Consider the following 27,942-nt stretch of genomic DNA (forward strand, 5'->3'; position numbering starts at 1 on the left):
CATAATAACTTTTCACACACATAATGTTCTAGACAAATGTAAACAAAGTAAAACTACATGTTTTTGCTGAAGACGGTATGTGGCTATGTGCATTACATGAAAATGGCAAAACACGCGAACATTCAACGTGAGCCTATTCACTCATTAATGAATTGGCACTAACCAAATCTTCACTACTTTGTAGTACAAAATCAAATCCTTAAAAATAGTTGTTGAGATTATTTTCCGCTTTGCCACGTTCTCCCCTATATACAGTCAAAAATAGGGTAAAATAAAGTTAAAAAGTGCTGTATCTTTGCAAGGAATGTACATAGCCACATACTGTCTTCTGCAAAAGCATGTAACTTTGTTAACATTTGTCTAGAACATTATTTGTTTTAAAAATTATTATACAAAAAGTTATTAATTAAAAACTAAATTGAAAGGGGTAATTATATTAAACGGTCCGTATATCCAAAACTGTTACATATAGAAAATTGTTACCTTCAACAAAGTGTCATATTTTGAGTAGGTCTACAACTTTGCTGAAGAAAAAGTAAGGTTTTTAATATTTTTTTCATGGCAGACTATGATAAATTTTTGAAATTGTAGAATTGTGGTCAATACTTGAGTGAACAATTTATCTAAAGAAATTTTTTTGATTATGTCAATAGTGTATACACAATCCATTTAAGTTCGTGATTTTGCTTTCTCCGACCACTGCACAATGGTCCAGAATGCATATTTAGGTGGAATGATATGTTTTGAGCCTCACTTCTACAAAGTTGTTCGTTATAGTTAGGCCCTCATTTTTATGACAATGAATTCTAGCAAAATTTGTTGCCTGTATCTCTTCTAATAAAAAATATATACCCAATTTTAATAAAGAATATGAATAAATTCAAATTGATTTAATACGAGTTTAAAAAATAATATACTTTTAATTTTTTCACATTAACATAACATACGAAAAACGTCAATAACTCTTGATAGGCAAAAGATATTGACAAGCTTTGTGCAGCCAAAATTTGCGCCTTCTAAAGATCTAAAAGTTATTTGAAGACATCTTTGCTGAGAAATTTGAAATAAGAAAACTAGAGCAAAACAACTGTTTTTTAGAGACACCCTAATTCAATTCAAGAAAATAGCTCTAAATCCGTCAATTTAAGAGATACAAACTAAGTTGCTTGAAATTAGCTCAGTTATAACTTTGCCAAAAAATGTATACCTTAATTTCTTCAAACAAAAAAGTTAGATTTTTGAGTTTAACGATAGTAAGAACCACCCTAGAATTCATTGTCATTAAAATGAGGGCCTAACTATAAGGAACAACTTTGTAGAAGAGTTTCAATTTCAGACTCAAAACATATCCTTCCACCTAAATCTGCATTCTGGACCGCTGTGCACTGTGGCAAGCCTACCTCCTCCATCATGATATGCTTTATAGGGCAACACTGTGGAATACTTAACAAATAAGAGCATCACTTATGACATAAAATTCAAGGATACAAGACTTGAAAATCAGTTCAATAAAACGTATTAACCCCCAAGTGACATATTTTCCGGATTGAGAACATATATTTGTGGAATATTTTCGCATGTTTTTCACTATAGTAAATTTCCCTTAAAACTATGAGATACCAGGGTAGCTTCACTCACTTGCTATGAATCATTGTGTGGAATTATTAAATCATTAGATGTTATAATGATATGTTGTACGTGTAAGTTACTAGAAGAGGTAGTAAAGAATGTGTTTGTCTCATAAAACCTGTCAATCTCCTGTGAGCGTTCACTCAGAGTGGCCACTCACGAATCATAAAATCGCTGATTGTGACGCTCTGAAACCAATATTGACAGGTTTTATGTGTCAAACAAATACTTTACAACCTACAAGAACTAATTATCATTATTTAATCTTTTTTTTTAATAATTACTTTATTTGTACAGGCTCAATCGAATAAATTATTTAATCAAATGATTTCATAGTTCAAAAAAAAATATATTGTAATAGCCAGTGAGTGAAAGCAAGCCTGTGAGATACCATTTCTTCGAATATTTTGTATTTTTGTATATGCCTGTGATTAACAGTTGGTCATGTTTCGATTTTATTTTGCTAAATCATCACCTCTGTGTGTTTGAACTGCGACTGCACAACGGTTAAAGATGCATAAACGATAAAATTATAATCATCAAACACGCGAACTAATGGCGTTTGAAGTACAACAATTGAATCACGTATCTCTTCATTTAGAGTTGGTTTGGCCACGCTACACACCCACAACACAGAGCTCTACCGACTTAGCCACGACTCGGACACAAATACCATCACCATTATTGCCAGAAGCACCATGTGGCGCTTTGATTGGAACCGCTGGCTGCAGATGGGGCCCAGTGAAGTGCCGTGGTAGTTGTTAATCGTCAGTCCATGGTGAGAGTCTACTACGCTTAACGATAAACATTACAGGTTTCCCCGTGCCGCTCTCCTCGGCATTCAGAAACTGCATGTGCATCGTTCCTTCAGAAGCAACCAACATGAAACGCATTGAAGGAAAAAGTGTAGACTAGCGAGCAAATAAACTAGTGGTTAAATGTACACAACTCGTCGCATGTTATTTGCTCGGTTGCGATATTAATTGGGTAGAACAACAAACAATAGGTTCGAACGACAAGCATACACTGTATTAGAACTAAACCAGACCAAGCCACTTCCGAAAAGGAAAGGCACATCAATTTGAAGCCATCAACGATACACCTTCTGGCTGAAAGCCATCACGAAACCGTCGACGTAGGGCTCCTGGAAAACGACAACCAGGAACGAGAAATGGATTTTCCGCGTATATTATGCACATGGGAGGGATCACGAAAGGTTTGTCCGACTACTACGATATTCCGTTGTGACATGAAGCACATACACGCTCTATTAAACATATAGCGATGTACGTTTGGCACCAACAGACGTAGGATCATTATCCTTTTGTTTGTACTTACCACCGAATAATATTCGTGGAGCAATAACGATGAAGTTATTATTGCAATATGCATCCTAGTGATTGGTATTGCAATTTTGTAACCTATAATTGGAAGCAGCGATTCGGCATACTTGCTGATTGTTGTTTGACCGAATTTCGAACAAAGTTTTCCAGATAGCATATGTAAATGATGGGTCAATTTGTCGTAACTGCTAGCGGCCTTTGCACAAATTAAACATCTTTAATTGATTTGTTGTAATATGCACGTCCCCATAAACATTATTTAATTTATAAATGAATCAACCAAAACCGGGTCTCATGTGACTTATCAACAGATGAATATTTGGACCCTGTTCAAACTGTTCATGGAACAGGTAATCAGGATGAACAACCGGTAAACCGTTACATTTTGTGAAAGATAAGAAATTATCATCTTCAGCATCAAACAGCCACAACATGTTCGCCTTCACGAAATTTTACACTTTATAATTTGCCTAAAGGTAGCATATAGGTATGAACCAACCAGACGAAGCACTTAAATTTCTGATGGAGGAAACTAACCTAATTTAGCCTTGGGTTGGTGAGGAGGATTCCCACAATTTTCGAAGGAGAAGTTCTGAGCAGAATTCCAAAATTAGTCCTTTGAAATTGTTAGATGAATTCGGAAGGATTTCTATGGAGTAGAAAGCAAATTCTAAATCAAATTCTTAGGAAATAGGAGTTGTGTAAAAAAACTTTTGGAAAATTCCTTCGTGATTCTGACGAGATTTGTACGGGGATCGTGAGGAAAATGGCTGATTAATTTTAAGAAGAATTATGACGAGAATTCAACAAGAAACAGAGTGCTTAGAATGTGCTGGGGATAATTTCAACCCTAGTGCGACCCTTGTCACAGGGCTATAACAAAATTTATTGCAAAAATACTGATAATTAGAAAGAAATTCTTTAAAATACTCCAAGTGGTTTCTAAAAAAAATTTCGACAGATTTCTGCTGCTTTGAATAGAGTTCAAAGAAAATTTTGAAAATAATTTCAAAGGAATCAAAGTCTCCGAATACGTACAAGGAAATTCTAAGAAGGATTCCAATCAAATTCTTAGAAGTGTCAAGGAAATTTCAAAAAGAATTCAACGGTAATTATTACGCGGAGTGTTTTCTGGTTAATTTCAAAAGAATTCCATGCTAATTCGGAGCAGAGTTATAAGTTAATTCTGGAATTCATATAATGAGAAAAGAAAAATTAAATCCCCGGAAAAAGAATAGTTTATTTTCGATTTTTACAAATATTTGTTTCGAAAGGTGCAGTTTTTCTTTTTTTTTTAACTCTTTATTTGTTCCAAATTTAAAATAAATTACATTTCATTTTAACCTAGGTGCTCCAGTTACTGCAGTAACGTACCAGCCTTAATTGTTATGATATATATCTAAGTGTTTTTACATTGTTCATGTCTTGGCAATTCAGTATTTTAAACAGGTTTTTTGACCTGCATGTCAGTATAACAATTGATATCTTAAAACTAAAAACTAAAACTAAATCTTATCTAAGTATAAAGGGAATTAATCGTTGCAATTGAGGATTGCAACGATTTTTGCCTGAAATTATTAATTATTTTGTTGGACATTTGTGCTAAGGTCTCAACATTCGAAATTCTATGTACTTCGGTAGTACTGTACCAGGGAGGCAACTTCAAAATCATTTTCAGAATTTTGTTCTGAATCCTTTGAAGTGCTTTTTTCCTGGTAGTGCAACAACTAGACCATATTGGCACAGCGTAAAGCATGGCCGGTCTAAAAACTTGTTTAAATATTAGAAGTTTATTCGTCAGGCAAAGTTTGGATTTCCTGTTTATAAGAGGATACAAACATTTAATATATTTGTTACATTTGGCTTGAATGCCCTCAATGTGATCTTTAAAAGTTAATTTTTGGTCAAGTATTAATCCAAGATATTTCACTTGGTTTGACCAGGAAATTGGAACTCCGTTCATAGTGACTATGTGACTACTACTAGGTTTCAAAAACGAAGCTCTAGGCTTATGTGGAAATATTATAAGTTGAGTTTTGGAAGCGTTGGGAGAAATCTTCCATTTTTGTAAATAAGAAGAGAAAATATCTAAACTTTTCTGAAGTCTGCTGCAAATAACACGAAGACTTCTTCCTTTAGCGGAAATGCCTGTGTCATCAGCGAACAAAGATTTGTGGCAACCCTGAGGCAAATCAGGGAGGTCCGAAGTGAAAATGTTATACAATATAGGCCCAAGAATGCTACCCTGAGGAACCCCTGCCCTAACAGGTAGTCGATTAGATTTGGAATTTTGATAATTTACTTGAAGAGTTCTGTCAGTTAAATAATTTTGAACTAATTTCATAATATAAAGTGGAAAATTAAACTTTTTCAATTTAGCAATCAAACCTTCATGCCAAACACTGTCGAATGCTTTTTCTATGTCTAGAAGAGCAACTCCAGTTGAGTGGCCTTCAGATTTGTTTGATGCAATTAAATTGTTAACTCTTAAGAGTTGATGAGTAGTTGAATGCCCATGGCGAAATCCAAACTGCTCAACTGCAAAAATTGAGTTCGTATTGATGTGAAGCATCATTCTATTCAAAATTATCTTTTCAAAAAGTTTACTTATTGAAGAAAGCAAACTTATTGGACGGTAGCTAGAAGCTTCAGCTGGATTTTTATCCGGCTTCAAAATTGGAACAACTTTTGCATTTTTCCATTTATCAGGAAAGTATGCCAAATGGAAACATCTGTTAAATAATTTTACCAAGAAAGACAAGGTACTCTCTGGGAGTTTTTTGATGAGGATATAGAAAATTCCATCATCACCTGGAGCTTTCATATTTTGAAAATTTTTAGTTATAGACCTTACTTCGTCCAAATCAGTCCCCCAGGAATCATCAAAAATATTTTCCCGAGAGAAAATATTCAGAAAATCCCGAGCAACCTGATTCTCAATAGGACTAGTAAGACCCAAACTGAAATTATGGGAACTCTCGAATTGCTTAGCAAGTTTCTGAGCTTTTTCCAAATTTGTGATCAAAATTTTACCACCTTCTTTAAGCGCTGGAATAGGCTTTTGAGGTTTTTTCAAAATTTTTGTGAGTTTCCAAAAGGGTTTGGAACTCGGGTCTAATTTAGAAATATTATTTTCAAAAGTTTTGTTCCTCAGGGCAGAGAATCGCTTTTTAATTTGTTTTTGCAAATCCCGCCAGATAACTTTCATGGCAGGATCGCGTGTTCTTTGATATTGTCTCCTACGGACATTTTTAAGACGGATCAAGAGCTGAAGATCATCGTCTATTATAATTGAATCGAATTTAACCTCGCATTTTGGTACTGAGGCAGCTCTTGCTTCAACTATAGAAGTAGTCAGAGATTCAAGAGCATAATTAATTTCATCTTTGGTTTGCAAAGGAATGTTTGGATTGAAGTTATATTCCATAAATGTTCGATACTGCTCCCAATCAGCTCTATGGTAATTGAAAGTAGAGCTGTTGGGATTAGAAATTATTTCTTGGGATATTTCAAAAGTTACTGGAAGGTGATCAGAACCGAAGTCAGCATGGGTAACCAATTGGCTACAAAGTTGACATGAATCAGTTAAGACCAAATCAATAGTGGAGGGATTTCTTGCAGAAGAAAAGCATGTTGGGCTGTTTGGATATTGAATAGTGTAATAACCTGCAGAACAATCATCAAACAGAATATTACCATTGGAATTGCTTTGAGCATTATTCCATGAGCGGTGTTTTGCATTGAAATCACCAATAATGAAGAATTTAGACCTATGACGGGTAAGTTTCTGGAGGTCACCCTTGAGAAAATTCTTTTGCTGGCCTACGCATTGGAATGGCAAATAGGCAGCTATAAACGTAAGTTGTCCAAATTTTGTTTCAACAGAAACTCCCAAAGTTTCAAAAACTTTGGTTTCAAATGAAGAAAGAATTTTATGCTTGATTCGTCTATGAATAATGATGGCAACGCCACCACAGGGTCCATCAAGACGATCATTTCTATAAATCAAGTAATTTGCGTCCTTCTTAACCTTATGGGCAGGTTTAAGGAACGTTTCAGTTATAACGGCAATATGCACGTTATGAACTCTTAAAAAGTTAAATAGCTCGTCTTCATTATCTTTAAGAGATCGAGCATTCCAATTTACAATATTTAATGCTTTAAAATCCATTACTGAATTTTAAAGTCATGACAATATTATTTGCAAATTTTACTCCAGTTTGAATAGCATCAAACATGGAGTTAGATTTAAGCATATCAGAAATCATGTCAATTAATGAATTCTGTAAAAATTCCATTTTGGGGGCAGTAATGCTTCCTAAGTCAAAATTGTCAAAATTTCCATTAGAACGTTGGTTAGTATTTTGATTTCTACCCGCTGCAATAGCAGCATAGGTAGCTCCATTAACTCGCTGAACATTGTTAGCAGCGAGGGGAGTAGGTACAGATGAAACATTTGAAGCAGGGGAGATATTTGTACCTACTGGTACGAATGTAGAATTTGTTCCTCGCTGACCGTTGTTAACAGCAGAGGAATTTGTACCTGGTCGGAAACGTGGAGCGTTTCCTACCTGACGGTTAGAACGAGATTGTAGGATCGCTTTGCGAGTCTTACATTCCCAAAAATTGGATTTGTGGTTTTCACCACAATTTGAACATTTAAATTTCTTAGGATCTTCCTTCACAGGACAGTCGTCCTTTGCGTGAGAGGAATCACCACAATTCATGCATTTAGCTGGCATGTAGCAATTTTTAGTTCCGTGACCCCATCCCTGGCACTTACGGCACTGGGTGAGGTTTTGGAAATTTCCTCCAGTCTTCCTGAAGTGTTCCCACTTCACTCGGACATGGAGCATAAGGCTAGCTTTTTCTAAGGCCTTAAGGTTGTTTAGCTCACTAGACTTGAAGTGAACTAAATAAAAATCATTAGAAATCCCGTTGCGCGAATCGCCAGGACGGGATTTCATTTTCATTTTGATTACTTGGAGTGGCACAACTCCAAGTAATTTTGCCAGTTCATCTTTGATCTGATCCAGGGATTCACCACTGGGCAGCCCTTTCATGACAACCTTGAACACACGTTCAGTTTTGGTGTCGTAAGTAAAAAATTTGTGCTTCTTCTCAGTAAGATACTTGAGAAGACATTTAAATCCGTCCAAGGCTTCAGCCAATACACGGCATTCACCCCGACGTCCAATTTGTAGTGAAAACTTAACTTTCACGAAATTCAAAAGTTCCATGCGAAGAGCATGGAAATCGGTAGTGGTTATCACAATAGGGGGAATCTTTTCCTTCTTGGCATTAAGCCGGGAAAGTTTACTAGAATTTTTCTTGGATGATGGATCATTCTCATCATCCGTGAGCAAATCAAATTGATTACTCAAATTAATTTCATCAGAAGGGGGGTCAAGAGTTTGCCCCTTTCTTTTGCGTTTAGGCGCCATGGCGGCAGTAAATTTTTATCCAAATCGACTTCCAAGCAGATTACTATAAGAATCTGAAGGATCGAAGAGGAATTTTCCAAATCGATATCCAAGAAGGATTACCTCGGGAAGGGTCCAAACAAGGATCGAAGAGGAATAAGAGTTGAACAAGGTAGAAAATTTTTACAGGTTGAGCACTGAAAAGTGCTGTTTAAATTTGTTGTAGCTTTAGGTAGTAGTAACACTTCCTTCAGCAAAAAGCAAATAGATCCGCACGGCAAGAGAGCACGATGCGGACTGAGATTCGAAAGGTGCAGTAATTTTATCTTTTAAGGCCCATGAACTTTACATTTGAAATTGAAACAGCAAAAATCAATTAGAAATATTGCTAAGTGATTAAATATTAAAAACAATAAGACGAGAAACTGAAGAAAAATATGCAAGACATTCCATTAGTAAAGAATCACTCTGTTTAATGGTTTATTTTGAAATTTTAGTGTAAAATTTGTTCGTATGGTATGGTTAATTTATTTTTCCCGGTTCTCTCAACGAATTCCTGGGTTTTTCCCGGTTTTCCCGGTTCACTGGCCACCCTGTTTATATTTTTCTACCAAAACTCTATATCACAGCAACTATACTTTGAGCTTATGTTGTTAAATCTGTCTTATATGTAAAAAAAAGTCCGTGGAATACGATAATGCTGCAAATATTTTAATCAAATTCCATTAATGTTTTTAGATGGAAAATTAAAATTGAAATTCGGCAACACTGTAAACTATTTTTTTTCGTGATTTCATGTTTTCTTGCTTCAAACAACATTTGAAACAGTAGGCGAGAAAAATTAGTTCTTTTACTGATTCGAGCTCGTTCCTTAAGTGTATGTTAAGGCTTTGGCGGCTGCCGGATTCAACTCGCCTAACGTCTACGGAGCTTACGCAATTCGGTAGAGCTTGTCAAACGCTTTTGAGCTTATGTAGTATAGAATTTGTTCGGTACGGTCGCGAAATTTTTAAATGGTTGATACGTCCTCTAGTACGTAAATTAACTAATTCGATTCAAAGCTCAGTATTAAATAAGTAGAATATCTAGGGAGGAAACCAAAATTAATCAACTTGCCAACATTAATTTTGGTGGCACTATTTAAATGAAAATAAGCCTTTTTTCTCGCTTCGGTTGTTTCGCACGGCTTTCGGAATTCGCGCGTTTTTCGTAGCTTACATAATTTAAATATTTCGTTCGAAACGGATTTACTTATTCAATCGGAATACTACGTGAATGTATCTACGCGCCCACGTCACAGCATTTTTTTTCCATAACTATCTTGAAACAATACACACGGAATCCAGTGTTCAAGCTGCCAACATAGGCTAGTCTTTCTGCTGTATTGTCAAAGATAGAGGCAAAATTTATTCAAATGGGTCAACTCTTGAAAACTAAGAAGTCAGGCAGCTCCAGCTTGATACCCAATACAAAAAATGCTACTACAAAAAATGGACCCTACCTATCGACCTATCAACTCATAAACCGAGGACCAATGATGTTATGCCTCAGAACATCCCGGCGGCGCCGACTAGGATTGAACTCAGGCCTGCTGGGGTGAGAGGTAATCACGCTTACCACTACACCACCGGCGCCGCTTTGTCGATAAGTGTTTCTTATGTAAAAAATTATTTTAAATCAAAATATACACATACTGAGAAATATACGTTTTTCGTTTTTAAACGCACTTGGCAACACTGTACAAACATAAATTCATATTCAGTTTTCTCGTAAACACTCTATTATGTTAATTTTAGCTTTATTCGTTCCGGAGATATTGATAAAAGAAAATAATGCTTTCTCATGAAAAATAAAAAATATCCCCCTGGAACGAGGGGTACATCGATCGGAACAAAAATTTTGATTCTTAAAAGTTAAACAAAAATAAACATCTCCATATTTTTCCAAATCGGAAGAGGTCAATTACACTTTTGCATTTTTTGTCTCGGTCACGTGGCGCGGAATGACCCATGTGTAAATGGTTTGCAAGATGCATTCAAGATTATTCGCGAGAAATCGGCGATTGAACTCATTGTTTACAATAGCAGATACAACCCAAGTAGCACCTGTAACATCTTTTCATAAGAGAGAAAGATAAACATGTTACGCAATGCTTACATAGAAGTAACCATGAAATATATGCAGTTACATAGCAAGTCAACCTGAAGTTACGTCTAAGTTACCTTCTAAGTAACAGAAAACATTAATGTCACACAATGGTCATTGGTAACATCATAGTCATGATGCCCCGTAGCGTGGGTAGATCACCTTTTCGTGGTACGTTACGGGATGTAAGATCTACCACCGATTCCTAGTGCTGACTACTTCAAACTAGGGGAACAGGATTTTCAGTAATCCAAGGAACGCAGCTTAGTCCTTGTTACTTTTTAAGCCTTGTTGATAGTGACAAGACTCGGCTTTGTCTACCGAGGATGATCTTGAAACAAGGAAAAAGTGAGTTAGTTGTCTTCATCTATGTGATTCCTAATTTTGTATTCGTTATTCCCTAGTTTGAAGTGGTTAAGACTAGGGTTCTGATGCATGGTCATTATCGGTGTCATACCTTAATTTTGTTGCTAAGGAATCCAATTTTGACTGATAAAGGGGCGCGCCTTTGGAGGGTGTTTCAACACTCCGAAGGTTATAAATAGCGGACCTTTCAATTAGAGTCGGATCCTTGCGATAAATGCAAGAGTGGCAACTGTAAAAAAATCGAATACTTCATCATTTCTCAATAGTGATGGAATAATACGACATGGAATAAACTAAGGACACGGGATATCCTACAATAGATCAATTTACTGGTCGCAGTAGTGTTAGGTCCCGAACAGAGGAAAAAAAACTTCATAGTCAGTTTGTCACGATGTTGATATAAAATTCGACTTATCTGGTCTCAATGATTACACACTGTAACCTTTTTGCACAGACAAACAGACATAACACATTGAATATTTCTCACTGTAAAACATCGTCGCTAAAACATTACCGCCATCTGTTGAGTACACTGAAATAGTACGCTGAACAGATGGCAGTAGTGTGTAAACGTCCACAGGTGGCGGTACTACCAAATACGATACCTTTAAATTGACCGTTATATGTTTGCTCAATGAACAACTTGCGAGTGTTATGGGCTGTTTGTCTGTGGTTTTTGTGTCGATCTAATGTTATCAATTGGTTGAACTGTAACTGAGTTGCCATACAATAGTGTCAAAAAAGATACGAATATCTGTCAAATTCGTGCAAAAAAGTTGTTACCCTGAAACTTTATTGATATGACGAATATGTAACTTGGCATCTATTATATGCCGCATTGCAGTTACATTTTTGTTTCAGCGTGACCTTAATAGTCGCATGTGTCCTGATGGTAACACAAATGCAATCTCTATGATCTGGAAAAAATAAAGCCACACTGCAGCTCTTAAATATTTCGCCAATCACAATATAATTGTTTGTTCCTTTTTACTATCCAAATGATAAAATATTTAATTAATGCTGATTCTATCGTGAATTCTGAGCCTTAAGGACAAATTAATAGAAACGAGTTTATATTCTAATCACAAATAATGTTTCATATCATGAAACTTTTTGTTAGCAGTGTAACTCTTAAACAGAGAGTACACAGAAGATTTTTTTCTTCGAATAATAATAGACCAGAAATATGATAATAATTCAATTAAAATATATGATGACGCATTTATTTTATGGATATGAAACCGTAAATATGAAACTGCATTTTTTTCTGATACCGTAATACGGGGTATCTTTGATAATGCGGGTAACTTTGATAGCATAATATAAAGATTAAATTTACTCGCTGCGCTTTTTCCAAATTAGAAACATTGGTTCCATATTGTAGCTTAGGGTATTTCCGTTGATATTGTATATAGTTTTTATATTGTATGTGTTACATATTTTACAAACATATTACAAAACAATTTCCGTGTTTTTCGCCTGTTTGAAAAAGCACTCAAACCATCACTTATGAAATGTATTTCCGATATAGCCATCACAAATTCAATGTGGTATTCTTATTGCTTGTGATGTTTTCTGATTATATACTCATTCAAAGTTTCATATTTAAAGAACTAAATTGTTTGAGTTTCAACCATATTTTTCTACATTCACCGAGCATTATCAAAGTAACCCCAAATCAAAAAATGGAAGTTTGGTCACAAAACTAAAAAAATAGTACAATTCTAGATAGAGCTGGAATTAGGGCCTAACAGCTTTTGTAAACAATGACTTCTCTTGATGATTTCTAGAAATTCAAGGCTCACCCACGAAAACCAACATCCTCATCGGGTAGGGAAAGACTTCCCCTATCCGATGGTTAGGTTGGTATGCGTGGACGTGCCTTGAATTCCTAGAAATCATCGATAGAAGTGATTGTTTACAAAATCTGTTACGCCCTAATTCCTGCTCTATCTAGAATTGCTTTAATTTACTTTTAATTTATTACTGACTAACTGACTCTTGGATCCTCAGTACTTGTTTTAAAAATATAAAATTTGAAAAACATCCATTGCTGTAAATATTATTTAGAATATACTTTAAAAAACTATCAATGCTACCCCGTTTTACGGTACTTGTTTTCGTTAAAAATATGTCTTATGATTAATTATAATTTTATCAACGCCTCAAAATGTTTATCCCACAAAGGTACTTTGTAAAACAATATTCATCGCTGAAATTAAACTAAAGTTAATCAACGTTACAAGTAAACTTATTTATGATTGTATGTAATCCAATATTGTTATTTCGTCACTACTGTGTAACCGGTTTTGTAATATTGAATTGGTTACATATCAACTCATAGCTTGCGCTTTTTTGGTTGCATTTCTGATGCCTTAGTGGTTGCTGTAACGATTTTACGACAAATAATTTGGTCACAACATGTGCTACTTGGTCACTCCGGAAATTCATAAACTATGTACTATCATAAGTCAACAAAGTCAAAGGTCACGAACGTGTATCAAAGAGGCATGTACCTGTTTCCAGTTTTTGTAGAACGTATGGAGTAACATGACCATTCGGAGCGAAAAAATAGTAAACGAATATCAGAATATGTATAACAGTAACGATTTTTTTTATTTACTGTACCATTAATGTTTACTAATATTTTACTGTACCATTAAGGTAATGGTGTAATGGTAATGGTATGGTATGGTATTGACAAACAAACAAATTATTAAATGTACTAGCTGACCCATCTTGCTCCACCATACCCTACGACATTTCTACGAACCCTTGAGTCATGAATCTTTCCATTTCCATGAAAAAAAAAGAATTGATCTTTACCGCCAGTCGTTTTTCTATCAACGAAGATGTGGATGGAAACAAATCGTTTCGCACTGCTGGTTGGTTTAATTGAGGTTTTTTCTCTGTCCTCAGTCGAAAACACCACCGTTTACAAGCTATGCTAACTGCGGAGCACCGACCAGAAAACAGTGTGAACTCACATATAAACGGTTGCGAGTATGCACGAAAGCATCAGATTCAATAATTGCATCAAGGGATTACGACGCTGGGGTGAATGCGTCGATGAGTGCATGCATTTTCGATCGTCCGATGCATCAAGCAGCCAGCCTCTCACACTCCTAAAGCAGTAGGTATCCAATCCATTCCAACACGAAACGTGCGAAAGTGCTCTACAGCTCCATCGGCGGCGCTCGTCTGGCTGGAGAGGCTCCGTTGTGTTTTGCGGTGGCCAGGAAAGGGCAGACAAATATAATTCAATTGATTTTCCATACACCAGTTCTGCGATACAAACCCAACAAAACGGGAAACACGGTGCAACGTATACATATTGACGAACCGGTTCCGAACCGTCAGGCGGCTGGTGATTGAAAATTAAATCGTCTTGATAATGAATCGTTCAATTTATGAATCCCAAAACGAAACTATGCTTCGGCTCACAACAAAATAGACTTGGGTTTCGAAATGCAACGTAGAATTTTCGGTCTCGTTCGAACTGAACTACGAGTGCATGAAACGGGAACTCCCTACCACAAAGAAGATAAGCCAAACAGATAAAAACATATTAAATAAGCGAGCCAAAAGCAAGGGGAGAAATGCGAGCAATGTCGGAATGACACGAAGCAAGTTTTTGGAACTTTGTGTGTTGGAAAGTTTGTTTTCTGTACTCTTGTGCTAGTCGATAAACATCTAGCCAGGGCAGTAGTGGAACGGAAACTACTCAATTTCATTCTTGAACGTCTTCAGGGGCAATGAAATATGAACCTAATTAGTTAATTCATGCTGTCCGCTTGGCTCACTCTTTGTACATGCCCTGGCGGAAGACTACAAGAAAGAAGTGGAAAATATGCATATTTACGATGACGTATAAAAGCAGACGTAGTATCGCCATACCATTCATACCATATGGTCGGTAGACGTTCTCAGAGGGGGGAAATAACGGAAAAACAGCATTACTAAGACATGATCACGATGAACATTAGCTTTTTTCTTAAGCAAAAAATAGTGTGAATTGCAAACTGATGTTGAAAGTACAAGGGCTACCAACTCAAAACAGTTACAGGACAACAAATTGTTATGTTTGCTCTGCAGATATGACCTAGTATCATGAATTACACAGGATACAGTCAACTTTCTATACCTTGATATTGAAAGGACCATCGAGATAAGGAGAAACCAAAATATAGAACAACAATAACCTACTAGACCGTTTAAAGGGACCGAAATAACCATAAACATATAGAAAAAAGTAATAGCATTTCGAGATAAAGAACATCGATATATGGAGGATTGACTGTAGTTCCAGATTTTGAATTGAAGAAAAAAATCAATAATGGAGATTATTCAAGAAAATGTAGAAACCCTTAAAATCAACTATATCTCAGTTAATTCACACAACTTTCAAGAATTGTCTATTTTTTAAAATATTTAAGGAGATTCCTTGAAGAGTCCAAAGATGGCTGATATGTCCTATCACTTCAAGTTTTCTAGAGCACACATTTCGGACACTGTCGCGACATCGCTCAAGAAATTGGAATTGGAAAAGTTGCGCGAGAACAAATGGAGTTAAACCTTGAGCATTAATCATTTATTTGCCTTATAAATAAAATATGTATGTTGGTGCATTTTAAGATTAAATAAATCACTGATTAACTTGAAAAAAAAAACTCAAAAAATATCAACATATCATGAAAATATTAAGGGAGTCTACACGAGATGTTTCTGATGATTTCCAAGAGAATTGTTATAAGAGCTCCACGGGAATCTGAATTTGAAGAGAAGATTGTTCCAAAGGAATTCCAGGAGGGATTGTGAGGAAAACTCTAACTGAATTTGGAGAAAAGTTTAGTGGAATTTTGTGGACGATTAGCAGCATTCAAAAGGAATTTTGGAACTAATTCCTTTTTTTAACTATTTATTTGTTCCAAATTTAAAATAAATTACATTTCATTTTCACTTAGGTGCTCCAGTTACTACAGTAACTTATCAGCCTTAATTGTTATGATATATATCTAAGTGTTTTTACATTGTTCCTGCCTTGGCAATTCAGTATTTTAAACAGCTCCCCCCCCCCCCCCCCAGTCCCTAGTTTGAAGTGGTTAAGACTAGGGTTCTGATGCATGGTCATTATCGGTGTAATTCCTTAATTTTGTTGCTAAGGAATCCAATTTTGACTGACAAAGAGGCGCGCTTTTGGAAGGTGTTTCAACACTCCGAAGGGAATAAATAGCGTCGAATCTTTATCTTGCGATAAATGCAAGAATAACTGTAAAAAAAATCGAATACTTTATCATTTCTCAATAGTGATGGAGTAATACGACATCCACTAAACCAAGGACACGGGATATACTACAATAGATCAAATTACTGGTCGCAGTGGTGTTAGGTCCCGAACAGAGGAAAAAAAAGTACTGTTCCAGGGAGGCAACTTCAAAGTCATCTTCAGAACTTTGTTCTGAATCCTTTGAAGTGCTTTTTTCCTTGTAGTGCAAAAACTAGACCATATTGGCACAGTGTAAAGCATTGCCGGTCCAAAAACTTGTTTAAATATCAGAAGTTTATTCGTGAGGCAAAGTTTGAATTTCTTGTTTATAAGAGGATACAAACATTTTATATATATGTTACATTTGGCTTGAATGCCCTCAATGTGATCTTTAAAAGTTAAGTTTTGGTCTAGTACTAATCCAAGATATTTCACTTGGTTTGACTAGGAAATTAGAACTCCGTTCATAGTGACTATGTGACTACTGCTAGGTTTCAAAAAGGAAGCTCTAGGCCTATTTCATTTTTATTTTGCAGCGTTTGGTGGGGCAATGGGAGTGCAAGTCAATACAAAGCCGAGGATAAAGGACGGGTAATGGCTGAATAGTCTATGCGGACCACTTGAACGCCATGGGAAAAGGAAGGGATTGAAGAAGCCGGTTATTGGGGGTTTTGAGGAAATGACACATAATGATGCTAAATGTAAAGAAACCGAAAATCCATCTCCCACTGATTCATCCTTTTACACATATACTAAATTGATATTTTAAAGCAATAATCAAAATAAACAGACAATACATGAAAAGGCTAGTTGCCATTTGCTTAAAGGTTCAATCCACCTTGATGCCCCTCGGAAAACTTAAAAAGCAGCCCCCTCCGACGCACTACTTCATCCTGCAAAAAGCTCGCACTATTCGATTCCTTTTGATATTTACACAAAATGACGCGAGCCTTCTGCAATCCAAAACAACGCGCCGAAAAAAACCGCTCCCAAACCTCCAAAAAATGCATCAAAGCAAATTGAACCTTAAAGGCTAGTTGCCTCCCTAAGGGTCCCTCCGCATCCTAACTCATCTGTTAATCCACTTAATGCTACTAGGTTGTCTAAATTTTCTTATTTAAGTTCGTTTGATGATTATGATATCTCTAGTCAAATTTAATATATAATTGAAATATCTAATCTACCTACCATGCTTTATTAAGTACCTGCACCTGTGAATACAATCCAAAATTCAACGTGTTTCAAGTTCCGGAGTGATTTGAGACTTGGGCGCAATTGCCCCTGCAAACAAAGACGTCAATCGTCGATTTCTCTTGAATCAAAGCTCAATCCCACAAACAAACTATACCATATGATAGAGTAATCATTCCTCTACTTCATAGCGTTATTAGTTTCTGAGGTTGAGCTCCCATTCGCGAGAAATCGGTGATTGACGTGCCTGTTCACAAATGCAACCACGCCCAAATCTCAAATCACTCCGGAGTTGTTTCTGACTTTGACCTATATTTAATATATATTAGTTCGTCCCAGGTGACACCTTCAAGTGACTAAAATGCTTCACTTTGAAGTTAGTTTCCTAGCTGATTTCCAAATTACACAGGGTATATGCTTCAACTACGCTCACACGTTTCCACTAAGTCACACCACAAAAATACGTATGGATATGTCACAATAGAAGCACGCCACAGTGGAAATCCCGAGCCATAGTTCAAACACTTATCCCAAATCAAAATGAAGCACATATAAGATTAGTTGCAATACCGTGTACAAAAATGGTGTTTAACATTGTTCCCTGAGTAACACCTCAATGAAAACAACAACGAAAGCTTGTAACGCAAGAAGAAGGAGCACAGCATATTTCAATAGTATAATTCCCTTGCAAACCCAAATAAATCTATCTGCGTAAAAATAAATAAAATAAGAGTGATTTGCGGCAACCCGCCAGTATCGCACCCAACGTCAGTGCCTATACGTAAGCGTACTACAACGCGGCTTTCAAATAAAGGAGTAACAAGTGTGATACTATCACTTCAGGCTAGAACTTTGGTTCTCTTATGCAATGGTTCATCAGAGAGGGGAAGCTCAGTAATCCTCATCGCATGCTCATGACGCCATGAGCCAACGATGCCAGACCTAAACCCACCGTCTCCAACGCTCCACTATGAAGCATAAGATTAGGCCCGCCCACCAACGTCCAGGTCAAAAACTAGCCAAGGGGAGGGTAGTAAGACCCAAACTGAAATTATGGGAATTCTCGAATTGCTTAGCAAGTTGCTGAGCTTTTTCCAAATTTGTGATCAGAATGTTACCACCTTCTTTAAGCGCTTGAATAGGCTTTTGAGGTTTTTTTCAAAAATTTTGTGAGTTTCCAAAAGGGTTTGGAACTCGGGTCTAATTTAGAAACATTATTTTTAAAAGTTTTGTTCCTCAAGGCAGAAAATCGCTTTTTAATTTGTTTTTGCAAATCCCACCAGATAACTTTCATGGCAGGATCGCGTGTTCTGTGATATTGTCTCCTAGAAGTACAACGGCAATATGCACGTTATGAACTCTCAAAAAGTTAAATAGCTCGTCTTCATTATCTTTAAGAGATCGAGCATTCCAATTTAAAATATTTAATGCTTTAAAATCCATTACTGAATTTCAAAGTCACGACAATATTGTTTGCAAATTTTACTCCAGTTTGAATAGCATCGAACATGGAGTTAGATTTAAGCATATCAGCAGTGTTCGGAAAAACTCAAAAATTCAAATCTCATGCGTCTATGAGTTTTGCCTTGTAAAATTCAACGTCGCAAGATTCAACGTCGCAAAAATCACCGATGAGTTTTAGGGTTCAAACATTCATTGCTTTATATTTTTGCGTTATTAATTGTTATTCCTATTCTATTGTTTGCGCATCAGGGGTTGGAAAACTAACACAACATGCATAGGCATGATATCAATTGACGTTTGAGTGGTTTTTATGAGTTTAAAGCTGGAATGATTATGAGTGTGAGTGCGTGAATATGCATGATAATCTCAAGCGTGAATTTTGTTTACCGCATTCGTACGCGAGTTTATTCTCGCAGGGAGGCTCAATAAATGAGATTTGAGAATGATTTTCCGAACACTGCATATCAGTAATCATTTCAATTAATGATTTCTGTAAAAATTCCATTTTAGGAGCAGTAATGCTTCCTAAAACAAAATTACGAATTACGTTGGTTAGTATTTTGATTTCTACCCGTTGCAATAGCAGCATAGGTAGCTCCATTAACTCGCTGAACATTGTTAGCAGCCAGGGGAGTAGGTATAGATGAAAGATTTGAATTAGGGGTGATATTTGTACCTGCTCGGGAACGTGGAGTGTTTCCTACCTGTCGCTTAGAACGAGACTGTAGGATCGCTTTGCGAGTCTTACATTCCCAAAAATTGGATTTGTGGTTTTCGCCACCATTTGAACAATTTCATAGGATCTTCCTTCACAGGACAGTTGTCCTTTGCGTAAGAGGAATCACCACAATTCATGCATTTAGCTAGCATGTAGCAATTTTTAGTTCCAGTAGTTGGCACTTACGGCACTGGGTGAGGTTTTGAAAATTTCCTCCAGTCTTCCTGAAGTGTTGCCACTTCACTCGGACATGGAGCATAAGGCTAGCTTTTTCTAAGGCCTTAAGGTTGTTTAGTTCACTAGACTTGAATTGAACTAAATAAAAATCATTAGAAATCCCGTTGCGCGAATCGCCACGACGGGATTTCATTTTGATTACTTGGAGTGGCATAACTCCAAGTAATTTTGCTAGATTATCTTTGATCTGATCCAGGGATTCACCACTGGGCAGTCCTTTCATGACAACCTTGAACACACGTTCAGTTTTGGTGTCGTAAGTAAAAAAAAATGTGCTGCTTCTCAGTGAGATACTCGAGAAGACATTTAAATCCGTCCAAGGTTTCAGCCAATACACGGCATTCACCCCGACGTCCAATTTGTAGTGAAAACTTAACTTTCACGAAGTTCAAAAGTTCCATGCGAAGAGCATGGAAATCGGAAGTGGTTATCACAATAGGGGGAATCTTTTCCTTCTTGGCATTAAGCCGGGAAAGTTTACTAGAATTTTTCTTGGATGATGGATCATTCTCATCATCCGTGAGCAAATCAAATTGATTGCTCAAATTAAATTCATCAGAATGGGGATCAAGCGTTTGCCCTTTTCTTTTGCGCTTAGGCGACATGGCGGCAGTAAATTTTTATCCAAATCGACTTCCAAGCAGATTAATATAAGAATCTGAAGAGGAATTTTCCAAATCGATATCCAAGAAGGATTACCTTGGATAGGGTCCAAAACAAGGATCGAAGAGGAATAAGAATTTGTTGTAGCTTTAGGTAGTAGTAACACTTCCTTCAGCAAAAAGCAAATAGATCCGCACTGCAAGAGAGCACTAACTATTGAGTGCAGCATTTTGAAGCCTTCTATAATGTTTCTCCATTTTTTGAGTACTTTATTTGAGTACTAATATTTTGCTAAGCGTGTATTCAAAATTAAGATGTCTAGTTAAAATTGATGAACATCTATGGAAACATTGTAGATGAAGCCATTTTTAAGAAATTTTGTCGAAGACAAACAATTGCTATCCCTCAAGTGAATGAAGTTATAGGGTAAAAATTAAGAACAAACGTTTATTTTTTGTATCTTAATAAATTAGATGTTAAGCTGTAGGCTAGTTCATCTCAGCGGTAGTACCAAACGGTAATACCCCATTAAAAAGCGTTTCGGTTACCATAATTTTTTTTGTTTGCATTTTCCATTTTTTTTAATGTTTTACAAAGATGTAAGTGCTTTGCAGAAGGAAGCAAATTGCTAACTCTTCGTTTTTAGGATTTGCGTCCGATTTTATAATTGTTTAACACAATCTTACACTCTACTGTTTTCTTTATACAATTCATAGGGGGATCCAAAGGAATGCCTAAAAAAAATTTCAAATAAGGTACCTCGATGTTTTGTTACGTTTTGCTGTTTTCGTGACCATTTTTCCAAGTATGTACATTAGGGTGGGTCAACTTTACAACCCCATTTTCCCACTGCTTCTTTAATGCGTATGAGGTCCCCAACAACTTTGCACAATTTGAACGAATTTGATTTTAATCTCGATTTGCGGGAGAATTTTTACGGGAAAATGTATAGGAAACAGAACGATCCAATTCATTTGCTTACCAAAAATCCAAATATAGCTCAAATTTTACGAAATCTCGGACTTGGATTGAGAATACTTTCAATCATTTCATATTTTCCCTTTAAAACAAAAATTGCGAATACATAGAACAAATAAGTATTGCAAATGACATCATGCTATTAATGCTGCGTTTTTCTAACTATTCGATGCAGGATGCTAATACAGGGTGCGTGACGAATTTTTGCAGTAAATGACATATTTGAGAAAAATTACACCAGTTAGCTATTCTAGCAATGAATGTTATGTGTTTTATTTTCTTTCGCAAAATATGGAAGTTGTAACTAATTTTATTGAAAAAAAATCGCCTTCCCTTTCGACGACTGTAGCTAGACGCTTCCGGAAACTGCCATATGCACGTTTGACAATGTTTTAATCCATAGATGTCATCACTACCTTGATTTTAGCTTTTAGGGACTTAAGTGTGGTGTTAGGGGTTCTATTGGTATTCCGTTCGACGTACACAATAATCCAACGGATTGATATCGGGACTGCTTGGGGGCCAAATTTCTTTCTCCCAAAATTCCGAAATATTTTCCGCAAGCCATTTCTGTGTTTTATTAGCAGTATGAGCAGGTTCTCCATTTTATCACTTTCCCAGGCCTTTTTTTATATTATACACTGTTCTTTCAGACACATTTATCCACCGAATTATTTCTATTACGCTTACTCCGGCGCGCAACAAAGCGACAGCGGCTGACCGATTGCTCTTTTGTTTCGACATCTTTACGTTTACTCAACACTGTTTGTTTACATCTTATACCTAACAGTATGAGCAATTCAGTGCTGCCAAATATATCTAAATCATGATCCGCAAGCATGAGAAAATACTATTTGAAATTTACTGCAAAAATTCGTCACGCACCCTGTATTCCACTGAATTGTCAGTAACTCTCGTAATTAAAAAATGCCTGGAAAAATGTGCACACTGAGGTTTGCTTTTTATCTAGTGAGCGACATTAATTAATTGGTGCATCACATTGATGTGCCAATACGATTATCAAAAGCATTTAAAATGCATTTAACACTTTTTAACATTAAGTGGCATAATTTTGATAAATAGTAATATTTTGATTAATAGCTAGTCAGTTTTCATTTAAAAAAAACTTCAACCTAGTGAACATTGAATCAACTGGAAGAACATGAGAACAATCAGACCTATACAGAAATTGGTAATGTACACACTAAACCAAATTTCAGGCAAATGAAAACTTAAATCGTAATATATTTATAATCAACTCTGAAAATAATTTTGATTCTCGAAAAATCTGCGTAATGTGAATTTTTGCTAAAAATCTACAAATCTGTATCAAGAAATGATCAAGAAAATCGGTAAAATAGAGAATAATCTGTACATGGGTCATTCCATCTCAAGTGACCGAGCAAAAGCATCGACCCTCTCCGATTTGAACCAAAATTGGTAAGTCTACTCATCTTAAGCTAAAAAAAAAAAAAGTTTTGTGCCAATCGGGCACCCCCCCCCCCCCTGCCCCTTTTTTCGCCGGTTTTTAATAAACACCAATTTTTATCTCATTTTTTTTTAAAGCATTTTAAACGTACAATGAAATTTTGTGATTGTGTGTGTGAAACTTATGTAGGACTAGTAGAACTAATTGCAGCTAAAGCTGCGTAAATCAGCTGCTACAAATAGTTAGTGCAATCTTTAAATAGTATTCCGAACAGATTTATTGAGGTACAATGTTTTCAAGAAAAACTTATTCAAAGAGTTACCTCTGGTTGGTTGTGTTAATAGAATCATAATTAATAATTACTAGTGTAGGAGTTCCAGTAATAGTGGTGTCCTTATAGTTGTGTTTTGCATCATATGCCGGAATAAAGGTAGAAATTCAGATAAATTAATTTTTCATCGGTGAATAAAATGAAGTAAATTTGCATATTTTAAACTTTAAATTAGCCTATAAATGATGGAGAACAATTATATTTTTTTTCTTAGGATGTTGACACTTTTGCACGTAAATAGTTGCGGTAGTGTTCTTTCTTCTTCTAGGCTTTTTATGCTTCTGTAGTGAGCGTTTTTCCGTCTCTCTACTTTGTGTTCTTCTAGATGTACTTCCACAGTTATTAAGACCTATTGAGAGCATCAGCTTTATATGTCAACCAATGCATGAATTTGTATATTGTGTGGCAAACACTCTATGATAATCTATGCCCAGGAAAGTCGAGAACATTTCCAACCCGAAAGATTTCCTAGATCGGATAGGGAATCGAACCCACCGCATTCGGCTTGGTAATACCGTGCCTTATTAATGGAGGACGAGTTTTCCAAACATATATAATCACAATGTATGATTGAAATCTTTACATTGACGTATAAAAAAATGTTTGAAGATCGTTTATTTAGTATTTAATAAATAAAATGTCTTAGTTCCTCCATTAGTGGCTCACCCACCCTATCGTAGCACATGAAACAGTTATCATGTGCCAAGTGCCCGGAAGACAAAAAAACGGTTTGACGTAAATGTGCATTTTTATCGGACTTTTTGCAGTTTAGGAGCAGTCCAGGTTTAGATGGAACCAACTATAAATCGTCATGGACTACGATAAGAATACACTCAAAACATAAACTACATTTCCAATGGAAAATATCCATTAGAATGTTGGAGGCGAACCAGCCCAAGGCTGAAAGCCTCCCTAATAAAGATAAATTAATTAATTCCATTAGAATTTCACATAACATTCATGTTCTCATAATTGGGAATCACATGAAACTTATGTGTCCAATGAAATTTATGTGATTTATCACATAGAATTCATGTGATCATATGAATGTTATGTGAATTTCAGATAAGAATCATTAATAATTTTGTTATTGGAAAAATATCATATGCGTTCCCAATGGAAACTATCTAAAAACTTTTGTCGGTGTATGGTGCCTCAACTCAACAACCTCAAATCAAATCCAAGTTCACACAGAATGACCATTCGTTGGAAAAAGAGTCTAGTCAACAAAAAATGATTCTCAAGGTCATCAAAAGCAAGCTTTGGGACCACTGATCGGTGATCGCCAACTAGCTGCCGCTCCCTCTATAAGCTGTCCGTAGATAGGGAGGTACCTACAGACTATTTCTCAAAACGGTTCATTGTTCACAGCAGCAGCACATGTCCTGCTCGATGGGAATCATTGCGCAAAACTCATTCAAAACAATGCTCTCGCTCCTCGGACCGTTTTCGAGCCAGCACTCTTTGTCAAGATAATGGTACGTCATACCTATGTACGTGTTGGCAAAAAAATCAATACTACTACAGGACAATGTTTACCTTTTTATCGAAGAATCAATGGCTGCATATTATTCAGCAGACGATTATAGGCGCTTCGGATTCTCCACCAAAACAATCGATTTCTTCAAAAATTACACAAATTTCACTTTACACGATTCTTTGTTGATTGCTAAGTAGATGCCATAGGTAGGGGCAGGGATTATGCTGCTAGTAGTTTTACACACACACATCGGATTCTCTCTTTTTTTCCCCACTCGCAACCGATGACTTTCTTGGCCTTTTTTTCGCTTCTCAACATGCAACACTCTTCACTGCACTGCACGATTGAAATATTTTTACACTCGCATTAAAAAATGCTCCTTTCCGTACAAGAGAGCCAATCTGCTTACAAGCAGCCTTCTACCAACACTCAACGTGCATTTTATCCTCAAATTAAAACGCACCTGCCCCAATTTTAAGCAGTATTTTCACGCAATACGTATGCATGTATTATTTTTCACTTCGATTTCTTCACTGATTTCATTCGTTGCTGCTGCTTGCACAACTCATTAACTTCAGCCACCAGTTTGCTTGCCTCGCTACTTCTTGCCCCGCTTGCTTCTTGCTATCCTCTGCACCCATCATTCCCCTATAGGTACGGAACAGAGTTTTAAATTTACCCCCACAAGAAAGAGGACGGTGAAAATCAGCAAATTTTGAATCCTGTGCTTAGATTTCCCGATCCGAGAGCTCGCGGACCACTGCCCTAACACTTTTCACTGGTAATTGAACCAATCACTGCTCTGATTATTCTATAAAATTGGAACTTTTACTTTATTCAAAAATTTGCGCTTGCACAAGAAAAGTACAAACACGCAAAACACAGTGGTCAACTTCGACGACGACTTCACACTTTGAACTCATTTTTCGATATGACAAATTGAATGAAAATTGTACAAGGCTGCACGTGGGAAAGAGTAAACTCTATAATGCAACGCGATGATCTTGCTCTCTCCAACGTTGTTGAATGGGAAAGTGACAGTAATGCGCAGGGTGTAACCGCATGCACATTTTGAATATTCGATCCAATGAGCTTGATTGCCGAGGTGAGGCAATCGATTAAGTTGTGTGAGTAAAACCCCTGTACGATACAAGTAATTAGTGACGTCACTACTTGCGTTTAAGTTGATTTTTTGGTTTACTAATCCAACAATATTTCACGATCTGCTTCACCTCTCTCTGTACTCTTTGTATTCTATCCTCGATTCTATCCTCCTCACTCGAACAAGGGGTTCGTCAAGTCAATTACACCAATAACCCTCGATCACAACCGTTACACACACTATTTCAAAACTACCCACATTTGAGTAGGATACACCCAGGATCACCAAAAAAAGAAACTACCCTAAGTGGAACCATAATAAAAAAATACAATAAACGAACAATAACCCAAAGAGTCGAACTTTTCCACAACTCGATGAACATTGCAAATAGTCCTATCTACTTTGATCGATTCTCTTCATGGACCTTCTCTTTTGATAACCACTGCTATGCAAACAGATTTCGCGCTAATTTTACCGAGGGGCTGTCAACTTGAGTATTTTCGATTCATCTACCCGACTTGAAGAGGTGTATTTTGTATTTCTTTGTATTTATTTATTTTTAAGAATAGTGTATTTTTGTATTAAAGTGTATTGATTTCATTATGAAATATATTTTTTATGTACAAAGTATTTTCAATGTATTTTTGAGTATTTTTATGAGGCTATTTTAGTTTCAACGTGTACACATTTACGTATTTTTTTGTGTATTTTCTGAAGTGAAAAACTTCCAAGCTCCAGGAGAATGCATCCGGATCAGCAAATTGCAATTATTGTCAATAATAATCATAATAATCATAATCATCGTTGCATTGTCTGTTGCATTAAACATTTTATTTTAAGGTTCTACCGAGGGGGGCGACACATCTAAATCTCAATTGAGTTTTTTAAGAGTATTGAGGTAAATGCATATTCGTAGTCTGCATTAAAAATGGAACCCAAACCCAAAATTTCATCAATTTTGGTACACTGGAACTATTTTAAATAAGAACGATTAAATTCACAAAAATCACCTTATTAGCGCCCCTCGGTGTAACTTTGTATGGGAGCGAGCTGTCAGTTTATCAGTTTAGTGTCAAACAGTGAAGTTATTATTTTGCTTTAAATCTTGATTTAAAAATCGAGCTAAAAGTGTGTGGGTTCGAAAAAAAATATCGCTCTGCTCAGAAAACGAAGCTCTTTCAGATGATATATAAAAACCGATATATTTTTCAAAATTAAAGTACCCAATTCTAGATGCTCAACAAATCTCACACTAGCGAATAAATCTTCCAAAAATCTTCTTCCATTTCTCGCATCTACTTGCATCGCGCATCATATTTGTGCAGGAAATCTCCAGAATTGTCATCAATCTTCTTTCTATCCACTCAGAGTGCATGCAGCTAACCACAGCAAAACACAGTTTTCCTGCATTGTAGATAGAGTCGCCCCCCTCGGGATCTACAAAGCGTCATTATTTTGTTTACTTCTTCTTTTTGATATATTCTTCGATCGTCTTTTCTAAATGTATTGGTAAAATTGGGTTCTTTAATTTTGAAGAATATATCGTTTTTAATATATCATCTGAAAGAGCTTCGTTTTCTGAGCAGAGCGATATTTTTTTCGAACCCACACACTTTCATCTCGATTTTTAAATCAAGATTTAAAGCAAAATAATAATTTCACTGTTTGACACCAAACTGACACACTGACACCTCGCTCCCATACAAAGTGACGCCGAGGGGCGCTAATAGGGTGATTTTTGCAAATGTAATCGTACTTATTTAAAATAGTTCCAGTGTACCAAAATTGATGAAATTTTGGGTTTGGGTTCCATTTTTAATGCAGATTACGAATATGCATTTTCCTTCAATACCCTTAAAGAACCCAATTGAATGCTCATTGCGTGTTTATTATCATTTCTTCGATTATATTTTATATTTTATTGCAATACCTTTCGTGGACCTTTCATAGCATCGTAATGTTTGTTTACTTTGCACGATAGGTAGCTGGTTTGACAGTTCGATAGGTAGACTTGGCTTCACTCTTGACGTGACTTCCCTAATAAAAAATAACCATAAACGAACGATAACCCAAATCATTGAACTATTCCACAAATGGTTTGGACAATACCCAGAACACGTCGTTAAGCAAATTAACCATACAATTTTTATTAGGGTTATTATACACCGACTCTAGTGCTATGCTTCGAAGAACACAAGTAAGTAAATACAGTGAATATGTTTTACCCAAGAAGTTTT

General features: G+C 36.2%; 1 protein-coding gene across 4 annotated transcripts in view; it reads right to left on the minus strand.

The window, feature by feature from the left end:
- Positions 1-25,515, minus strand: part of LOC135708914 (mediator of RNA polymerase II transcription subunit 13-like) — a 116,035-nt gene extending 90,520 nt beyond the window's left edge. For all 4 annotated transcript variants that reach the window (XM_065231092.1, XM_065231093.1, XM_065231096.1 and 1 more), the window contains exon 1: positions 24,663-25,515. The gene's annotated coding sequence lies outside the window, so the exon portion shown is untranslated. The remainder of the gene's footprint in view (positions 1-24,662) is intronic.
- Between the last annotated feature and the right edge of the window lie 2,427 nt (positions 25,516-27,942).

The sequence above is a fragment of the Ochlerotatus camptorhynchus genome, unplaced genomic scaffold (assembly GCF_037179485.1).
Source record: "Ochlerotatus camptorhynchus isolate MF236.1 unplaced genomic scaffold, CSIRO-AGI_Acam_v1.1 ptg000341l, whole genome shotgun sequence".
Lineage (NCBI taxonomy): Eukaryota > Metazoa > Arthropoda > Insecta > Diptera > Culicidae > Ochlerotatus > Ochlerotatus camptorhynchus.